The following is a 22,491-nucleotide window of genomic DNA, read 5'->3' on the forward strand; positions in this document are numbered from 1 at the left end:
ATCTATGGACTAAGTAGAAATGTGTTGTCTAGTTTTGAAGTATTTGGAGGGTTTTTTCTTTTATCTCTGTGTGATTGATTTTTATTTTAATCCCATTTTGGTTAAAGAACATAATCTGTATGATTTTAATTCTTTTAAACTTGTAACCCAGCGTAAGGTCTATCTTGGAATGTTGTGTCTGGGAACTTGGAAAGAATGTATACTACGTGGTCATTGGATGAAATGTTATAAATGTTCAATCCTGTTAGCTGATAATGTTGCTGAGTTCCTTTATATCCTTTCTAACTTTGTGTCTAGTTATTCTATTAATTGTTGAGAAAGAGGTGTTTTAACTTTCATCTGTATTTGTCTAATTCTCCTGTTGGTGCTATCAGATTTTGCTTCACATATTTTGCAGTGCTGTTTTCAGCACTGTGATGCAAACACATTTAGGACTGCTATGCAGTGATAGGGGAATGCTTTTATCATCATATAATGTCCCTAATTATCTCTGATACTTTTTCTTGCTCTGAAGTTTACTTTATTTGACATAAATATAGCTATTTCTGCTTTCATTTGAGTATTCTTTGCATAATATCTTTTTCCACCTTTTATCCTTCAACTTTTACTTTTTAGCTGACTGTCTACAGTAAGTTTTTTGTAGACAGTACATAGTTGGGTCACATTTTTAATCCAATTGCAAATTTCTGTATTTTAATTGGTGTGTTTAGCTCATTCACATTTAATGAAATTATTTGTAAGCTAGGGCTTAAGTTTGTCATTTTATTTTTTGTGTTCTGTTTCCTCTCTCTCTGATTTTTGCTTTCCTGTTTTCTTTTCCAGTAACTTATCATGATCTACTGATATCAATTCATTGGTTCGTGTGAAGCGTAGAAACCTTACCTTGTGTCTCTTTACTTCACGATTGCTCTACATATGTGTAGAACTATGTGAGACTGTTAACATTTTTGCTGCAACCATGAAACCTAATACAGAAAATTCAAAAGGTAAAGAAAAGACTCTTGTATTTACCTATATTTTTCCTTACCATATTTTTCTTCCTTTGTAATGTTCTATAGTTCTTTCTCTTATTTTCTTTTGTTTAGAGAACTTCCCCTAGCTATTCCTCTAAGATAGGTATCTTAGTGACAAGTTCTCTTCATTTTCCTTTGTCTGAAAATGTCTTGATTTTGATATTTCATTTTTCTCACATTCAAAATGTGCTACTTCCTTGTAGCCCCCATGGTTTCTAATGAATAATCCACTGTCACTTGAATTGCTTCCCCCCTATAGATAAAGTATGGTTTCTGACTTGATATTTTAAATATTTTTACCTTTTTCTTAAGTTTTCAGAAGCTTAATTCCAATGTATTGTGACGTGAATTTCTTTAGTTTATCTTGTTCTGGATTTGCTCAACTTTTTCAATCTGTAGCTTTATGTTTCTTGCCAAATTTGGGGAATTTTCTGCCACTATTTCTTTGAGTATTTTTTCAGCCCTGTTCTTTATTTCCTGTCCTGTAGGAGTTCTGTGACAAGAATGCTAGATCTTTAGTTATTGTTCTATAGGTCCTTGAGACTCCGCCTCACTTTTGCAATCTATTTTTATATATTTTGCTGATTGGGTAATTTCTATTTCTTTTTTTTTTACATGTTTCAGTCACTATTCTTTCCTATGTTTCCTTCATTCTGTTACTGATCCCATCCACTGAGACTTATTTTGTAAATTTCTGGTAAATTTTTCATATTTTCTATGTTACTGGTAATTGGGGAAAAATAGCCTTTTTTAAAAATAGAGATATGGACAGGAAGCAGAAAAATAGTGGGTAGAAGAAGGTGGTCCTTGGGAAGGCCACACCCTCAAGCCTTGAACCACAGCCCAAAGTGAGTACATGCATTCCAGTTTGCTGGTTCGAATGTTGCTTTTTGGCCTACCCTATCCCCCAATCCTGGACCCATAAAAACCCAGACCCCACTTGCAGAAGGGCCTCAGAGTGGCAGAGCAGCTGAGTAGCAGAGCAGAGTGGCAAAGAAGGAGAGAAGAGAAGAAGCAGCCAGCCATCAGAGAGCAGTAGCTTGACTTTGGAGGGAGAGCTTGATGGCCAAACTCCAGGGGAAGACCATCTTCCCATTCCATCCCCTTTCCAGCTCCCCATCCTGCTAAGAGCCACTTCCAATACTCAATAAAATCCTCCACATTCAACACCCTTCAGTTAATTCACGTGACCTGATTCTTACTGGATGTCGGACAAGAACTCGGGTACCAAGAAGGTGAGTGCAAAAGACTGCCACCCTAACCCTCACTGAGCTGTTAAACACTTAAGCTGTCCATGGACAGCAATGCTAAAGCAACACACTTGTAACACATGCCTTCTGGGGCTCCAGGGGTCACAGGTAACTCCCAGATGCTGCCATGGTGCCGTACAGAGTTCTGTTCCTGCCAGCACCCAGAAGCACTTGTCTCTGCCCCTGCACTCACTCACCTGTGTGCTCCCCCTCCCATGAGGGGTTGAGAGCTGAAGGCTGAGTAAATGAGCCAACCTCCTTGCAAGTCCTGTGAAGGGGTCAAGGGAACTATCTGGTTTCAATAGTTTCTATCTGTTCTTATTATATGTATGTCAGCTGTATGTATGGTTTCTAGTAATATTGCTAAGTTTTTAAATTAATTTAAAACCATTTGTGTGTAGCTCATTTTGAATTTTTAAAAATGCAAACCACTGTATCATCTGAGAATAATGAGTCTTCAGTTTCTTCCTTTCTAGATCATTTTTTTCTCTTTTATCTTCTGCACTATCTAGGTATTCTGTAATTTGTAGCTAAAAGATAATATTTCTAATCTTTAATAAATAAAACAGTAAGAAATTAAATGGTTTGTTTCCCCCAAGATTGCAAAAGTCATAAATATATCTTTCCAGTGTTTTATACTATACTACATCAATTCTGTCAATCATGATTTTATTGCTACAAAAGTAGAAAGACTTGAAAATGAGCAGTCAACATACTGAATTGCAACACCTGTCAACCTCTACCACAACAACCATAACTATAGGGAAAATTAAGGATAAATTAATGCCATTTTCAGTAATTTTATATTTTTGCTTTGTTTCTTCCATCCTGAACTTTCTGAATATAGCTAGTTCAGCAAATTTGGATGTCCAAAAATGTACCAGTGCTAAGACACATTCTGTTTGGACTTTATTGGTGTTACAATTTATTTCAGTACAGGTATTCTGTGTTTTAGGCATTAACAGTTCAAAGATATCACTTTTATTAATTCAAATCTACCCTTAGTACTTTTTTTCTGAGAAAATGTCATGGTATAGAAAAAAAACTTGGTTTTTGGAATTAGACATTATATAGTTCCTTTTAAAACCTTCCAAATTTTGAGATAATTGTATATTTACATGTAATTATAAGAAATAATATGGAGAGACAGAGAGATCCTGTGTACGCTTTAACATGTTTTCCCCAATATTAACATCTTACTACTTATTGTCTGTATTTCCTTCTATAGGTAGTCTTCCTTTGGATAGTAATAACTATACAGTAGGCATATATTTTTAAACTGTTACAATGTGACCTTTAGGTCTTCTCAACAGTCATAATTCCTTCAATTATTTATCATATGTCACAGTTACAAGGCCATGTTATCATTCTATTATCATTCCAAGTACAGATATTTCATTTTATTGTTATTCTTTTACTGTTAATTTAATTGTAAATAGTGCTTTCTCTATGAATAATGCTTAATATAGTATTTGAAATGTTCAGGAAAGTAGTTTACCTAAAGATTCAGGATAATTGCATTTTTTTGTTAGGATGAAACTTTATCACATATACTTCATGTCTATATAATGTTTTTTGCATAGTCTATTTTGTAAAATTTTAATTTTGATATTTTAGCCTTTGTTAGTCTTTTCCAGATATCTTTCAAAAATTTTTTAAACATTTATATGTAATGCTTTTTCAGGTTTGTTTTATATGTGTGGCTGATTTAAAAAAAATCAGAGAAACTTGAAGCTTTCCCACTAAGATCAGGAATAAGGCAACAATGTCTCTTCCGATCAATGCTTTTTTAACATCACACTGAAAGTCTTACCTAACGCAATAAGAAAAGAAAGAAAAGGAATACAGCTCAAGAAGGAAGAAATAAAACTGTCCCTTTTCCCGGATGACATCATCATGTATATAGAAAATCCAAAGAATTGACAAAACAAACCTCCTGGAACTAATAAGCTATTATTGTAAGGTTAAAGTTTAAAAGGTTAATATACAAAAGTCAATCACTTTCCTACATAACAAGAATTAATAAATGAAATTTGAAAAAAAAAAAGATGCCATACTATTTACATTAGCATACAAAAGATGAAATACTTTGCTATAAATATAACAAAATATGTCCACAATCTGTTTGAGGAAAACTGCAAAACTCTGATTTAAAAAAACAAAAAACAAAAAACAAAAACAAAGTAGAGTTAAATAAATGGAAAGTTTTTTTATGTTTATGGATAGGGTGGCTCAATATTGTCAAGATGCCAGGTCTTTCTTACTTGCAATCCCAATCAAAATCCTAGCAAGTTATGTTTGTGAGTATTGAAGGGATAAAAGATCCAAGATAACTAATACAATATTGACAAAGAACAAAGGACTATATACTGATACTACACAACTTCAAGACATACTGTAGAGGAACAATAATAAAGACAGTGTGGCGTTGGTGAAAGAATAGGCAGATAGATTGATGGAACAGAAGAGAGAGCCCAGAAACAAACCTGCATAAATATAGTCAACTGATCTTTCACAGAGGAGTAAAAGTAATCTGGTTTAAAAAGATAGTCTTTCCAACAAATGGAACCACCACAACTGGACATTCATAATGCAAAAAAAAAAAAAAAAAAAACTAAACACAGACTTTATACCCTTCACAAAATTTAGCTCAAAATGGACTATAGACCTGAATGTAAAATACAAGATTATAAAATTCCTAGAACATAACAAGAGAAATGTAGATGACCTTGAGTTTAGTGATTACTGTTTAGACAAAACTCAAGGCACAATCCATGTAATAAAGAATTGATAAGCTGGGTTTTATTAAAATTAAAAATTTCTGCTCTGTGAAAAGCACTGCTAAGAAAGTAAAAAGAAAACCCCAATGCTGGGAGAAAATATTTGTGAAAGACATATCTGCTAAGGATTGTTATTCAAAATATGCAAACAACTCAAGACTCAACAATAAGAAAACAAACAAGCCAGTTAAAAGAAAAAACAGAAAAATGAACCATAGACCTTAACGAATGCTTCACCTGAAAAAATCATACAGATGGCAAAGAGAATACAAAGAAATGCTCCACATTTTCTGTCATCAGGGAAATACGAATTAAAACAACAAATAGATATCACTACACATCTATTAAAATGGCCAAAATCCAAACGCTAACACCAGCAAATGCTAAGAGGATGTGGAGCCACAGAAAGGAGAACTGTCATTCACTCCTTGTGAGAATGCAAATAGTATAACCACTTTGGAAGATAGTTTGACAGTTTCCTACCAAACTAAACATTCTTATAACACAATCCAGCAATTGCACTGTTTACTATTTACCCAAAAAGATGGAAAATTTATGTCCACACAAAAATCTGCACGTGGATGTTTATAGCAGCTTTATTCATAATTGTCAAAACTTAGAAGCAACAGGATGTCCTTCAGTAGGTGGATAAATAAACTGCAGTTCATCTAGACAATGAAATATTATTCACTGTTAAAAAAAATGAGTTATCAAGCCATGAAAATAAATAGAGGAAACTTAAATGCATAATTCTAAGTGAAAAGGCTCAATCTGAAAAGCCTTCGTAGTGTATAATAAAAACTACATGACACTCTGGAAAAGGTAAATCTATGGAAATAGTGAAAATACAGCAGTTGCCAAAGCTTAATGGAGAGAGATGAATAAGCAAGCACAGAGGATTTTTAGGGCAGTAATACTACTCTGTATGATACCATAATGGTGGATACATGTTATTATAAATTTGAACACATAGAGCGTACATCACCAAGAAAGAACCCTAATGTAATTCATGAGCTCTGGATGATAATGATGTGTCAATGTAGGTTCATCAACTGCAACAAACGTACCCTTCTGGTGGGAGATGTTGATAATGAGGAGGTTTGCATGGGGTTGGGAGGTAGGAGATACATGGGAATTCTTTCTATCTTCTGCTCAATTTTGTGGTAAAACTAAAACTGCTTTAACAAATAAAATTCTCTTTGAAAAAATCTAGTCTAAAACACTTACATAAAGGGTTTTTGTGCATTTTTCAAGGTTATAATATATTGAAAAAATTATCAATAATATCAATTTCTTAATATTGAATCACTCTTGCATATTTTAAGTAAACTCAGCTTAATTATATTGAAGCAATGGTACTTTAATACGTTGATGAATTCAGATTATTTCTTTAGTACCAGATCGAGAACTGAATAATAGTTTTTTAGTAGATTAACTTTGTTTTCCTAGACAGAAAAAACAATTATCAATCAATAAAAAGTATTGCTCTTCATTCTTTATATTCTTTATTTTCATAAATAATGTCATTAGTGTGACCCTTCAGAAATGTTACAAAATAGTAGCTATAATACTGTTTGTTTCTTTGTCATTCACTTTAAGAATGACAAAGGCATTTAGAAATGCCTTCACACTCGTTAATATTTTATTTAATTTTTACAAGAATTCATATGTAAGATTGTGCCACAGTGTTTTTGAACTATACTCCTTATATTTTATCAGTTTAGCTTTGAAGTGATGATTTAATTCATAAAATAACATCTCAAGGAGTTTAACTAGATGAAAACATCTGTTTCTTGAAGATTTGGAAGAACAAACTTGTAAATCTGAGTCCAGTGCCTTATGGAGTGGTTTTTCGAGTGAGTTTTTCCCATTAAGCCTTGTTTGTTGTTCTTGCTGTTGTTAATCTCTTATTAGATTTAGTGTGCCTATATTTTGCTACAAATATGGTCCACTTTACCACAATCCTCACATGTATTTAGTGTGTACATGGCATTCCTCCCAAGGAATGAGGACACTACAGGGATGAGTAAGTGCTACTTCCCTAGAACACAAAAAGAAGGTCCCATCTGCCGTCCTTTTCTTGGGAAGGTTGTCTCGCTGCTGTTCATGTATTTTCATTTGATAGCAATAGCTGGAGGCAGCAAGAAAAAAAGAAAGTAATATTGCACGAAATACAAAAAACAGTTAGCACCCCAGAGGCGGGCCTTATAACCAAAATTGGGACTAGTGGTAAAAGGTAGCATTGATAGGCTAGACTTGAAGTTGATAGATTGCAAAAGAACATTCATGTTTTAACTGACATATTTATTCTTCTGAGGTCTATTTTCCTTTAATTTACTTGACATTCCACAATCCTAGCACTTAGGCACGAAATAAGTGCTTGTCTTTAAGGGCTTCTGCTGCCTTTGGTCATAGTTCAGAACCTATAATTTGACAAGCAACTTACTTCTGAGTAGGTTTAATCATGGCATTTATTTTATTATATAATAAAAGCAGTGATTTAATTATGTTTGCAATTCTTGTAAGATCTGTATTAACAGTAAGAGTGAGTACTATTGCTTCTATTTCCCTCTCCTTTCTGTTGATGGACTTTTTTTTAATTACTGGTAAAAGAAACCTGACAACTTGGAGCACAAGGCCTTTTAAGAGTTGCCACATCAGTATCTCTGACTATCTGAGCCTTGAGTAATCATCAGACTGAGCACATAATAGGCTTTTCTCCAGGTATGGAAAACCTGAAAGTGACTAGATATTGAATGGAAAGAAACGTTTTGAATCAAGTCGTAAGGGCTGAGGTTACCCTAGGTGAGTGTAAGTGCTAAGGAAACCCACCTCTGAGTATATGAAAACTGTGGGTTCTCTCAGCCCCCAAATACTATCCTCAAAATATGAATTTTCTGGTTAACCAGAAAAGACAAAGTATCACATATGGGTGCCATACACAGCAGCATATGCCACTGGGCCTTGGGTTAAGGGCAGTACACATGCTTACCATCTCAATTTAGTTAACATTTACTTGAATACAAGCAGCATTTAACACCTATACTACTCTATTTACTCCCTTCAAACTTAGTTCATTCTATGATAAAATGCACTGCTAATGTGGCTTCTGATAATGACAGAAAAATATTGCTAGGAAGGAGAAGCCCAAAATTCAATTTTGAATTGTAATTTAAACGTATCCTGTGGCAAGAAATCCCAGGGGTTAATACAGGCAAGTGAGGATTCTGATTTTCTTAAGAAATGACTGCTTATATAGAGGGACAGGTCAACACATTCTTGCCAAATTAATAAATAAAGAAATAAAAGTACATCCCTCTTTTTAGCCAATTAAGATAAATTTATTTTATTTTAGCTAACATTTTGATATGATAGTTACAGCTACAGGATAAATAACAGACCAAGCAAGGGAATCATTTCAGAAAAGCAGTTATTTTCTTAACTAACAAAATATTTCTGGAATTTTTGCTAGCTAGATCCAAAGCAAATTTAACAAAGATCATGTTTATTAAATGTCCCTTTGGTTTATCCCAGATTACTTTTCAAGATCTACTACTTTACTATCCTTATTATTTCCTCTTCACCATGTTTTCCCTCATTTTAAATTCTCCATTGAGACTGCTTACCAAGTCGATTATCCCCAAACTCTCATTTTATAAATAAAAAAATAGTATATTCAATAACCCTAGAACAAATATAATTTATAAAAAAATAATTTGAAGTGCCAGCTCTTTGAAGGGATTTTTTTCCCTCCTCTGTGTATGTGTCTAATGAGAGAATGTGTATCAGGAGGGGAATATATCATTTGGATTCCCAGATTGCTTGCCCTATTTAGCATTATTTGTTTTTAAGTTGCAATTAGTATTAGCCTTAAGAAATGAATGAAAGTTGACGATGAATGAAAAAGTTAATGTTAATATTGTAATTAGCAAGGGTCTGATCATGCAGGCACAGTTTTATGACTGCAGTCTTTGGAGAACACATGCAAGTCTTCAGGCTGTCTGCCTGGGGCTTTGCATACAATGTGATAGAAGGGTTTCAGTGGAGAAAGGTTGAATTGCCCTCCTCTTGCTGCTACCCCATGATGATGGATATGGAAGGAAATGATATGAAGTCTGAGCTTCATTCAACCTAGACATAGTCCATCTTTTCCCAAGACAGGTGAGAACAGAAAACCATAAAAGCTTCAATGGGATGCAGAAGTTGGCATAATGTAATCGAGATGTTGTTATCTCACTAGAAAAAAAATGGGACTGTTAGGTTGAAGAAGAGAAGTTCTAGAAATGTTGGTCAAAAACTGTATTCTTCCTCTTTCTAGGAGTAGCAATATGAGTTTCTCTTTGTGCAATTTGTCTACTATTTGCCCAGAGGTCACTTTTCTCCTTACAGTCAATTGTTTCTCTGAGTGGCACAGAAAACAAAATAATTTTAGAGAAAGTTCTGGAAATGAAGTTGAAAGAAAAAATACAAAAGACTGGGAATAAATAATGTAATTAATATTGGTTCTGAGGTAAATGTGAACATAAAATTTTACAATTGAAAATATACTTAAAACTAACATTGAGCATTGGTAATGGTGTCAAGAAATGATATATCTCATGTACTGCTTGTAAGCATGTAAATTGTTATGTTCATGAAGGGCCATTTGTCAGGGCTAGAAATGTAAAATGTTAAAGATGAGAATGCTCATTGACCTTATAATTACAGCACAAAACAATCTTCCACAAAGAAACAGACATGAGTAAAATAATGTATGTATAATGTATAGATTTTTTAAAATAACACTGCCTACAAATTTTTAAAAAAGAACCAAACTAAACCAATAATGCAAGATAAATAAAAGAAATTATGTGCATTGATACAAAGGGATGCTGTGAATTATATTTAACAAATGTTTTTTAAATACAGAGAAAATTATAAAAAGTAAAAATAAGATTATAGTGTGAGAAAAACTTTCTAATTACATCACAAAGTGATTTTCATTCCATTAAAATGTAAAAGTTTTGCCTGCAGAAATAGAAAGGAACGTTAAGAACAGCATGGCAATCTGGGAAAGACTAATTGTAACACACATGACATACAAAAGATTATTTTAATTACTATGTGAAGAGCTCTTTTAAATCAACAAGAAAACAATAAATATCCAACAGCAAAATGATGTAAGTTCTCAACAGGCAATTTTCAAAGAAATGCCAGTGGACAGTAAGGATTCTCAATCTTAATCATGGTGTTAATCGTGGTGTTTAAATTCCAGTTAAAACAACAATGAAGTACATCTTGTTCACTTATCATTGGTGGAGATTTTTTTTTAAGTGGTAGTATACAGTGTGCTGAGGGTGAAAGAATATAGTCACATTCTATCTTTCTGAGTATGGAAAATAGTATCATATATGGAGATCTATGGAAAAATAGCTGTAAAAAATTTAAATGCATTTATATTTTCACCTCACAATTGCACTTCTGATACTTATATTTCAGATATACTAGGACATATTTGACATTTGTATACAAGTGTATACAAGTATGCACTACAACACAGTTGGTAAAGCTAAAGATTGAAAATAAGCACATGGTATACTTAGGTAAATTGTAGTACTTTCTTTCAATAGGACACTATACGGTCATCAAAATGAATGAGGTAGATCTATATTGTTTATGTTGAAGGATATCTAAATAAGTGCATTATCATTATTATTATTATTTTGAGACAGAGTCTCACTCTGTCACCAAGCTGGAGTGCAGTGGTGCGATCTTGGTTCACTGCAACCTCCAACTCCCGGGTTCAAGCGATTCTTCTGCTTCAGTCTCCTGTGTAGCTGGGATTACAGGCACACGCCACCACACCGAGCTAACTTTTCGTATTTTTAATAGAGATGGGGTTTCACCATGTTGGACAGGATGGTCTCGATCTCTTGACCTCGTGATCCTCCCTCCTTGGCTTCCCCAAGTGCTGGGATTACAGACGTGAGCCACTGCACCTGGGCAAGTAAGTGCATTATTAATGAAAAAAAAGTCCAAAACCTTGTTTACAGTATGCTCACACTTGTCTTAAGACATGAAGTCTCTGGAAGATACACCAAAAAAGACCCTGAGATGGAAAGATGATGAACTCTTCATTCTATATAATTTTGTTCTGTGTAATTTTTTCTACTATGAGCATGAATGTATTTTCAACATAAACTTTTATATTATTATCTATAATTCATATATACATGACAAAATATACTTTGCTTATTTATTAAGCCATGTTTAAGTATAGTTCTCTTTTCTTAAGCTGTATATTAAATATTATTTTGTTACATATTGTATTTCATAATATATCATATTATATGCTTATTTAAGTATAGAAAATTTGAGACAGACACACCAACTATTAATGATGATTAAAATCTTTGGTGGAGTTTTATACGAATTCTTTTGTTTGTGGGCTGTTGTTTATATTTTAAGTTTTTAAAAATAATTTTATAATCATATAAACATTTATTTATATAGAAAAATTGGGTGCTTTCATAACTAGTTCTAATGCTAAAAATTAATTTTTTTGACACTTTAATGTTAATTCAAGTCTTTTTTATTTCAGGAAATTTTTTTTTTTTTTTTTTTTTGAGATGGAGTCTTGCTCTGTTGCTTAGGCTGGAGTGCAGTGGTACTATCTCGGCTCACTGCAACCTCTGCCTCTTGGGTTCAAGCGATTCTCCTGACTCAGTCTCTCTAGTAGCTGGGACTACAGGTGTGTGCCACCATGCCTGGCTAATTTTTAGTATTTTTAGTAGATTCAGGATGGTCTCAATCTCCTGAACTCGTGATCCACCAGCCTTAGTCTCCCAAAGTGCTGGGATTACAGCTGTGAGCCACTGTGCCCAGCCAGGGAATTTTTAAAAATTATATATTTAAAGATTCTCTTCCATTATTGTGTACTTTTTTTTCAATCTTTCTGTATAGGTTAATTCCCTTTGCTTCTCTTCTACTACTATTTTTTTTTTCTTTTTAGCTCTTTTTCAATTTTTCCTTAAATTTGGTTGCTTTGTAAAATTTCTCTATTACTTTACTTTTTTTTTTTTGAGACAGAGTCTCGCTCTGTTGCCCAGGCTGGAGTGCAGTGGCGCAATCTCGGCTCACTGCAAGCTCCGCCTCCCGGGTTTATGCCATTCTCCTGCCTCAGCCTCCCGAGTAGCTGGGACTACAGGCGCCCGCCACCTCGCCCGGCTAGTTTTTTGTATTTTTTTAGTAGAGACGGGGTTTCACCGTGTTTGCCAGGATGGTCTCGATCTGTTGACCTCGTGATCCGCCCGTCTCGGCCTCCCAAAGTGCTGGGATTACAGGCTTGAGCCACCGCGCCCGGCCTACTTTACTTACTTTTTAAAATGATTTTCATTCTCAATTTTCCATACTTAAAAAATGTTCTTTATGAGTTCATTATTTTTCTTTTTTTCTTTTGAGGGTTTTAGGAGATCTTATTTTATTTTATTTTATTTCCATTTTGTCCTGAATTTTTGCATCTGCTTAGAGGTCTTCCTTCATTACAAAAATAAAACTGGACAATTATTTTTTAATTTTTTTAAAGCAGAGTTGCAACATTTTCTGATGAGTATCCTTCATCTATTGGAAACTTATGCCACTTTTTTTTATGGTGTTTTTTAAATCCAAGCTCTAATACGGATTTTTTTTTAATCCATTGTTAAATTAGTTGGGTTTTCCTGGACCAGTTATTTGCAAGAGTTTCCTTTGGTCAGAAAAGCATTTTAGTAGTATTTCAGCTACTTGATTTTCATACTGCAAATCTGCATTTTTCTTGATTGCCTCAAATTCAATGTCTCTGTGATTCTTCATATAACCCCACTTTCTCTGTTTCTATAAAACAACCCAGTCCAGGATTCTGGCTGCTAGCAGTTCACTTCTGTTCCTGTTCCTGCTGTTCAAGAAAATATATGGATATTTCACCTTTGGTTGTACCTCTCATCAAATGCATCAAAGGTGCATTTGCTACTGTTTCTGAAATCTGCTGTGACTGAACCTTCTTGCCAAGTGCTTTCTCTGCTGCTTTTCTCCTTCCCCTCCTTCTTCTTCTCCTTCTCCTCCTCCTTCTTCTTCTTCTCCTTCTCTTCCTCCTTCTTCTTCTTCTCCTTCTCCATGTCCTTCTCCTTTTCCTTCTCTTTCTCCTTCTTCTTCCCATGAAGCTCTTTTATAGGGTTCTGGCCAGTCATATGCATACTTTGGAGGATTTAGACTATGGTTGCATCCATATTCTACAACTTTTGAGTTTCAATCTTTCATTATCCCTGTTGCTTTTGGATAAGTGTAAGAAAAAGTCCTTACGGTGAACTGCACAATTAGAAAAAAAAAACATGAGGTTAAATCTGTTAGTTGATTCATTTGCGCTTTCATTCTTAGGATATAGAAGTTTAGAAAACATTTTTATACCTTTCTGTTACACTCAGCTGTATTTTATTCTGGTACATCTTTAGAATCACTTTTTGATATAAATTTTTAATTCATCAAGTTTTTATGTGAAACAAGATGTAACATTTTTTACAAACAGCTACCTAGTGGTGCCAGCAAACTTCAATAAATAATTTGCTATTTCAACAATAGAAATGTCCTGTTCATCAAGTATTAAATTTTTGTATGTAATTGGGTAAATTTATTTACTTAACTTACTTTTTTAACCTATTTTGTTACCTATGTGACAGAATATTAATTATTTAGGTTTATAAAACATTTAAAATCTATCATAGAGAAACTTTCCTTTTTTCTTTTCAAAGTCACATTTTCAGATTTTCAAAATTGACTTGAGATCATTATTGGAATTGAAATAAACTAATATGCTAATGTAAAAAGAACTGACTTTAAAAATTATTGAGTAAGCTTTAATACTCACCACTAATCTTCTCTAGCCAAGGTTAATCTCAGGCAGCCAGGTCACCATTCAGTTAATATATCTTCAGGAAGATGCATGCTGTCTCAGACCTTGCATACTTAGCAATGTGTACATGGGTTTTACTAACAACTTGGCTTGCTATGGATTTCTTGGGTAACAAAAATTTCTTCTCAAAAGATAGAACTGTTAACTTCTTACATTCAAAATAATGAAAGAGATGTCTTAGACTCAGTTTCTTTATTTGTATGTAGCCTAATTTTTTTCCCTGGTGACATTACTATTTTATGGTAAGTTCAGTTAATATGATTCTATTAGGGCTGAATTCATGGAAGTTTGATTCAATTAGTGCTGAATTCATGAAAGTTTTATCAAAATTTCTTCGCCAGTCCCCAAAACTTGTGCTGATTTAACACTATCTTTAGAGTCTATTGTTTATATTGGTGGTAAAGTGAGCAAGAACCAGTTAAACACCTGTGTTGATAATGTCATCCTACCTGATATCTATAAATTTATTCAAATGAGGCTGCTAAACCTCAAGACATTTATGTAACTTCTAATTTAGAGTAACCTTCTGTTATGACAGTTGACACATGCAAGTAAGTTTTTTCTGAACAACTCTAAGTTATCCAATTTTAATAAGAAACCAAAAAAATTGGTGCAGAACCCAGGAAATCACATTTTAGCTTAGACAAACGGGTTTATGATTAAAATGTCTAGAGAATTTCTTATTTGACCAATAATCTTATTCTGAAGTTCATTCCAAAAAATGATTCCTGAATTTTTTAAATTGCTGGAATCATTATTGGAGTAAACATATACTAGCTCAAGATTATCTTTACAAACAGCAGTTATGGGAGGTTTTATGTTCAAATGTGTAGATAAAACCAACCTCTATACTTTATAGTCACACCTCAGGTAAGATTATACAGAGAATTAATTATTTAATACTTACTGAATTAGATTATTCCAGTTCATACACTATTCACTGTTTCAGCGAAATGAATAGAACTCTAGTTGCCCAAAAGAGTTATTCAGCTTCTAAAAGTGCTTGGCTTCCTCCCAGAAAGTAGTTTACATAGTGACACTTTATGAGTGATAAAGTGATATGAAGAGGTACTTACATACCTACAAGAGCATACATCTGCTAATAACTGGAATTGCCCTAAGAGCCAGCAGCAACTTCTTTTGAATCCCTTCAATAGTGGCAAATCATGTTTTTAGGGTAGAGATGCTTTTGGTCTAATTAACTAAGAAGAACTGTCCAATGGTATTTTATGCATTTTAAAACTAACAGAAAGTCTTCTAGTAACCAAAAGTAAATTGATTTTGTAGCAAAGTGTACTTGGCGACTTTATGTCATTATTAAAAATGAAAATTAAGAAACCGCAGATATGTTAGAATATAGAATGAATAATTGTTTGTGTTCAGATTTCCAAAGCGTGTTACAATATTTTAAATTGATGCCCAATAATAAAAAATAACAAATGAATATTTACCTGTATTTTGCATAATAGTGAGTGTTAATATCTTTTGAACATGTAACTATCATCAGCCACATTTAATATATAATTTAACTAAAAACAATTATGAAGAATACATATTCGTGTTTAAATTTAACTCCTTTTTACTTTTGCGATTGGTTTACTCGAAGTTATACCTTTTCTCTTCCGCACAATTATGCTGTACCTACTAACTCCTACTACTGAGATCTTGATTCTTCCATTACTACCTTTAATTTAAAGATCCTTTTAACTGTTTCTCTCCACTGGCTCTTGTTCTTCTATATTTAGGCATGTATAGCTATACCCTATATATAGTTATAGTTTTCACTTGACTCACTACCCTGTATGCCATTGCCCTCGTCTCCTTTGGGATTATAGATGGATAGGCAATAGATAAATCATTCTGAGTCTTGTATGCTATATTAAATATTTTAGTCATTATTGTTAGAATAATTAAAGCACTTAAATTAAGAATGAGGAGGTATGGAGAGTGGAAGAAGTTGTATGATGAGTCTTGAATTTTGAACAAATCTTCCCTCCTATAGTATAGAGAATGAAATTGGTGGCAGGAATAGTGGTTTGAAAAATATTTATGTACTAAAAGTGACAGGACTTAGTGATGGATTAAGGTGACCCAGGTTTCTGACTCAGGAAGCTGCATAGAAGATTATCTGTTTCTGAAATGGGTACTCGAAGTATTTTGGAGGAAGGATTCTGGAAGATGTCGTGAGTTAGAAGCACTTTGGAGACAGCTAGCTGGAGCTGCCAAGTAGGTAGCTGAGTTTATGGGCCTGACACTAAAAGATAAAGCCTGGGATTGAAACAAACATTTGAGATTTATTTGGGATTAATCAATTAAACTATAGACTTGGGTAAGATTGCATGGTAAGATATTATAAAATATGAGAATAAGGCCTAAGACCAAGCGTGGAATAATTATACAGTGAAGGGCAATATGGGAGAGTAAGTCTGTAACAGAAACTTATAAACAGCCAAACAGGAAAATAAAACCATATTGTAAATGAAGCCAAGGGAAAATAATTTTCTAAAGAAAAAGTGGTCAACAGTGCCAAATCTGGCTGAGAGTTCAAGTAAAGTAAAAAATGTCCATTGAATTTAAGAACATGAAGGTCCCTGTGGATCTCAGCCATAATTATTTTGGTAGAGTAATAGAATATTTCTGAACATCCACTTTTTCTTTAATTCCTGTAGATGGACTTAAATCACTATACACAAGTTATATTCATATGGGTCAACAATGACCACTGTTGCTATCTTTAGTCTTACTTCTCCTTGAACTCTGTTGATGATGTTGATTACACTTCCTTCCTTGGTTATTATTTCTCTTTAATGCCACAGCTCACTTCCTACTCTTCCTCCCTGGGTTCTTTTCAGGTTCCCACCTAGTGTTTGCTTCTCCATTTGGTTCCCTCTTCCACTTGTCTCTTTTTCAATTTTGCTTTGTATTTGTGAGGATACCTTTCAGACCATGAAAACTGCTTATAGGAATACTGCCACTGCAGGAAGGGCATGCGTAAGTGGCAGGGCAGCCAATTTGACACTGATCATGTTCTGTGAAACATTCTGGAAGTTCTTATTTTACCCCGCAGGAAACACTTTTTTTTATTGTATTTCTCATTAGTAAATAATTTACAGAAGAAATTGTAGAACATCAGTTGTTCTTATAAAAATATTAGTGCCAGAGTCCAACTTTGAAAAGGCCCAGAGCATTCTAATAGACCAAGATAATCTACAAATTAGAACCACTGATTTAGGAAAAACTTTCCTTCAGATTTTCAATCATATGATGATAAGAGCAAAGTTCAAAAAGAGGTGGAATTTTGTAAATTCAAGGGAATATGAACACAGTGATATTGAGCTCCTAATTTATGGCAGATATTGTGCCAGGCACTCCATGTGCTTTCCAATGTAATCTTCACAAATCCTTTTTTAGATAAATTTCATTATCTCTATTTTGTTTCAAGTAAGGAAATTGAAACTGGTTAATCACTTTAACTGGAGATATAAAGCTAATAAACAATAGAAACAGGATTCAAATTAGGTTACTAAGCTTCTAAATACATGCTTTTCTCACTCTTATAACTAGTAGCATTTTCCAAAGTTGCACAATATCCCTGAAGAAAAGTTGTCATCACATTCAGATTTTGATGCTTTACTCAAGAATTAAATTATTTAAAATTTCCATGGATTGCAATTTTAAGTAACTTGATTTTGTCATATTTGTTAACCTGGTAACTGTGTGTACTTTGAAATGAAAATGTATGGTTTCCTTTTGAGAACACAACTAACCATGGGGTTCACCGAGCTTCAAATACAATGAAGTCATGCATTACACTGTAGATCTGAAATCACAATGCAAATTATTCCATAAATAATCTTTTCTACCCATCAAATTCTAATCATCAGTTTTTAACTTTTCAATTTCGTTAATGACAGACCCTCTAAAGACAAACAGGAGGGTTTGTATTTGAAGCTCGGTGAACCCCATGGTTACAAACTAGAGTAAAATATATTTTATATTTCCTGTATTTGATAGAAAATGAGTGTTTCCTGAAACTTACCAAATACTGAATTTAAAATAGTTCATTTTTTTGGCCGAGTGAGGTGGCTCATGCCTGTAATGCCAGCACTTTGGAGGCCGAGGTGGGTGGATCACCTGAGGTTAGGAGTTTGAGACCAGCCTGGCCAACACAGTGAAACCCCATCTCTACTAAAAATACAAAATTAGCTGGGTGTGGTGGTGAGCATTTGTAATCCTAGCTACTTCTACTTGGGAGGCTGAAGCAGGAGAATCACTTGAACCCGGGAGGCAGAGGTTGCAGTGAGCCAGTGTACCACTGCACTCCAGCCTGGGGGACAAGAGTGAAATTCCATCTCATAAAGAAAGAAAACAAGAAAACAAATAAAAAAAATAGTTATTTTTTCTGTATTAAAATTTAAAATGATAGGCTAAATACTGAATTCATAAACAATACTCCCTATGTGAATGAAGTCTATATTACATTCCTGATTCTAATACTCTTTTAATAGAAATAGGTCATTTAATTATTTCTTGTTTTGGAATTTCAAATAATTCACCATTTTTTGGTTGCAGGCATAGATATCACCGAATGTTGTGTGATACATGCTGTTTTTTTAGTGATAAATGTTATATATTTAAAATATACTGCAAATTATTGGGAAAGTGGTTAAAATATGCTTTGTTTTTGTTTCTGCCACTTTAAAGTGAAACTAAATCTTCCAGGTTAAGGAATGATTTTACATTTTTGGTCTACTACAATTTATGACTTCACCTCACTTCTCTGTTTTGCTTTCCTGTTCCTCAGTTACTTTAAGGAATGTGAATCTCAGTAAGTTACATTTATTTTGAAATAAAAATATAGTTCAAAACAAGTTCCATTGCCAGTGGAATTTTTCTAAAGGTGTCTGTATTTTTTTAAGAATCTGTGATTTATTTACACATTCCCTCTCTGTAAGCCACTCTGTTCTATCATAATAAAACCTACAAATAAAGGATCTGCTCTATGGAGCAATGTTGATATAGTATTAAGAGTACAAACACAGTACTTGTTTATCAAGAGAGTTTCCAAAGATTATTTCATCAAAGTAAAAATATAACACTTAATAGCTTTACTATTATACACTTGAAACTTTGAAAATATTTATGGGAAATTACAATAATACACATTTTCTTTTATATCTAGTATCTAGTTAAGTACTGCTGTATTTATATCAGTCAGAGAAACTAACAATTTTTATTGTATATGACAATGACCTTGAAAAATAACCTGTCTTTTTACCTAAGCCTAAACTTAATTATTTTTCAATCGAGTTGGCTTCTTAAATGATCCAGAATATTGCCATTTATCTGGAAGCTTGAATTTTATTTTCAGAATTTAGAAAGAAAATCATAGACCTAATTTCTCTCTCAAGTGTGAGTCAAATAGACATAACAATATATATGTGTATATATGTCTGCATTTAAGATATGAATAGTATAATACACTGTTTTTATTTTAACAAGAAAATTAATTTCTATTCTTTTTAATTTGGGGAATATCAGAAGTAATTTATTCAAAGTTATTTGTAAATACAATTTTCAGCTCAACAAGTTTAAATAATCATTTCTCTTTTTATTTTGCATAATACAACCAAGCATGACTACTGCTGACTAAATGTATACCATTTTTCATGTAGTATTTACACAAACATATTAGAAAAATCAAACACTAGGTAGTGACTAAAGGGACAGGTATATAAAATATTCCATATTAACATAAACCACAGCAGAAATGTAAAAATATAAGTGAAATCTCTTTTACAAAGTTTGTTTGGGGAGGTACAAAGTTTTAAATAGCCAAGATAAAATATCAGCAAGGAGAAGCTGAGAACTAATATAGCATTCAAAATCATCTAGCATAAATATCTGGAATATAGTAAGTACTCAATAAAGTTTGTAAAACAATTGAAAGAATACATATTAGTAATTAGAAAAAAGTATTCATATGTATTTTGAATATAGAGTAAGTAGGTATAGTTTTAACATGTTTGCATTTTGAGAGTTTCAATGAAGGAGATTTACTTCATTTAACTTACTTAACTTTGGTTTAATTGATTTTACAGAGAATTCCTTATGGTGGCAATGATTCCCCGGGGTGCCAATTTTGAATCACGCTACGCTTAATTTTTTAAAAATCAACTAGCTTAGGCAAATGCATGACTCTAGGAAGAAAAATATCTAAATATTTCCTTCAGAAGAGATTCTAGATGCTGTAAGACTTTTTATTGCAGATTTAAAACTAGACACTTAAAAAATAGTTGTAGCATACTGCTGATAGCCTTTTTATCTCATAAAATCATTAAAGGTATAGTTTCAATTATTAATTAAGACAACACTGAGCCCAGTTTATTGACATTGAAACATGTTCTGACAGATTACACCGACTAAAACGTAATGTTGTCCAGTTTGGGTTGTATTTAATAATGGGTTTCTTGTTTGTTTGTGTTGGTAGTCTTATCTACTTTCTCCATTTGGCTCAGCCAAAAGCAATAATTCATCATATTGTGTGCAAAGAAACTTGAGTAAAATAATAGTGATAACAAATAATTACGTTTTATAGTTTAAAGAATTTTCTTTAAAAACAAAAGGTATAGGCTCTTTCACAAACATTACTTGATTTGTCTCATACGCACTGGTGAATTAGAGCTGGCACCTCTTGGCCTAGAAAAGATGATTTTTAAATTTTCAAGAAAGTTGCAAGATGAGTTACTGAACACAACTATTGTTTTTTTAAAAAAGCAAAGAAATTATAAATACTTATGAAATAAACTTTACTAAAAACAAAGATAATACTCAAAACTCACTAATTCTTAATTATTGTGCTATATCTCAATAACATCTATGCTTTTGAAGTTTTTTACAATTACCAAATCTGTATGGTAGAAATAATATATAAAATAATATGATATAATGTGATAAAGTAAATTAAATGAAATCAATCATTTTCCTTGAAACTCTCAAAATGCAAATATATTGAAACTATACCAACTTACTCTATATTTTAAAAACATAGAAATATGTTTTTTCTAATTACTAATGTGTATTCTTTCAATTGATGTACAAACTTTATTGAGTACCTACTATATTCCAGAGAGTTATTCTAGGTGATGTTGAATATAACATTTGTTCTCAGCTTCTTCTTATTATTATTTTATCTTGGCTATTTAAAACTTTGTACCTTCCCAGAAAACTTTATAAAAGAGTGTTCACTTATATTTTTTACGTTTCTACTACAGTTTATCTTAATAAAATGGATTTTATTTGTATCACATACATGATAAAGATGTGCAGTTGTGCATCTCCGCCCAGTTGTGTTGGCAGCTTGAAATTGACCACGGTAAGAGGATTTACCACAAATGTCAGAAAATACTACAAATCAGAGAGTTGTAGGCATTTACTAGCATAACATGGATCTCATAGTCAACTCAAAGATATGAAATATTTTATAGAAATGGAAATTTAAGCTCAGAGAAATTCATTGAATTGTCCAATGCTACTTATCTCATAAGGGTTACAACCAACATGTTCCCCTGACTCTATGCCAATATTTTTTTCTGTGACACTTTTTTGGCTAGAAATACAAACAACATCACAATGGCCAACTTTATTGAGCTATTCCTGAGTGTCATGTTCTCTGACAAATACTTCATGTGCCTTATCTCATTACAGAATAACTGTAACCTTCATCCTCATTTTACATATGAATGAAATATGTCTTTAAAATTTTTCTTTCTTTTTCCAGAGTTAGGATTTGAAGTCAGACCTCTCTGACGCTGAAGCCAGAACTCTACTCATACTGCTCACTCAAATAACTTTCAAAGGGTGATTTAAAATAAAAAAGTAGGTGGAGAAATAACACACACAAATAAATTTTCTAACATTAGCATCAGACTTGGGAGTCTACTTTTATTTTGATTTCAATTCTTACCTATGTTTAAATACTATAAAGTTCCTATAAATTCTTTTATCCCTTTTCCTGCTTTTTAATGTCGTTAAAAAATGGCTTCCCCTCACCTTTCACTCTGTAACTGCAAAGGCAAGTATTTTCTAACTTTAAGAAATGCTTTGAAGAAGAGGAAGCCAAATTATAATATGACTTCAGTCATTTTAATAAAGAGACTTGAGTCCTGTTTCAGGAAGCAGTTACAGGAAGTAAAATATTATTTAAATAAAAAATATTATTTGTTTTAAAACTAACTTTTCTAAGCTATTTAAAGTACTATTAAATATCAAATCTAAATAATAAGAGACTAAAATATGAAATGACTGATAATATTACTAAAGGTTACTATTAAAGAAGTAAACTTCTTAACAAACTGTCAAGATTTTGATAAAAGAGGGAACTAAGAGTAATAAAATGCAATGAAGAAAGGAGTAGTAATTATCATAAACTACATATGGATGGGGAAGAAGAAAAAGGGAAATCAAAGAAAAGAAACTCAGTCTGGTAATGCAAACAAGTAAAGATATGTCTTTAGAGTTTCCAA

The sequence above is a fragment of the Colobus angolensis genome, unplaced genomic scaffold (assembly GCF_000951035.1).
Source record: "Colobus angolensis palliatus isolate OR3802 unplaced genomic scaffold, Cang.pa_1.0 Scaffold48, whole genome shotgun sequence".
Taxonomy (NCBI): domain Eukaryota; kingdom Metazoa; phylum Chordata; class Mammalia; order Primates; family Cercopithecidae; genus Colobus; species Colobus angolensis.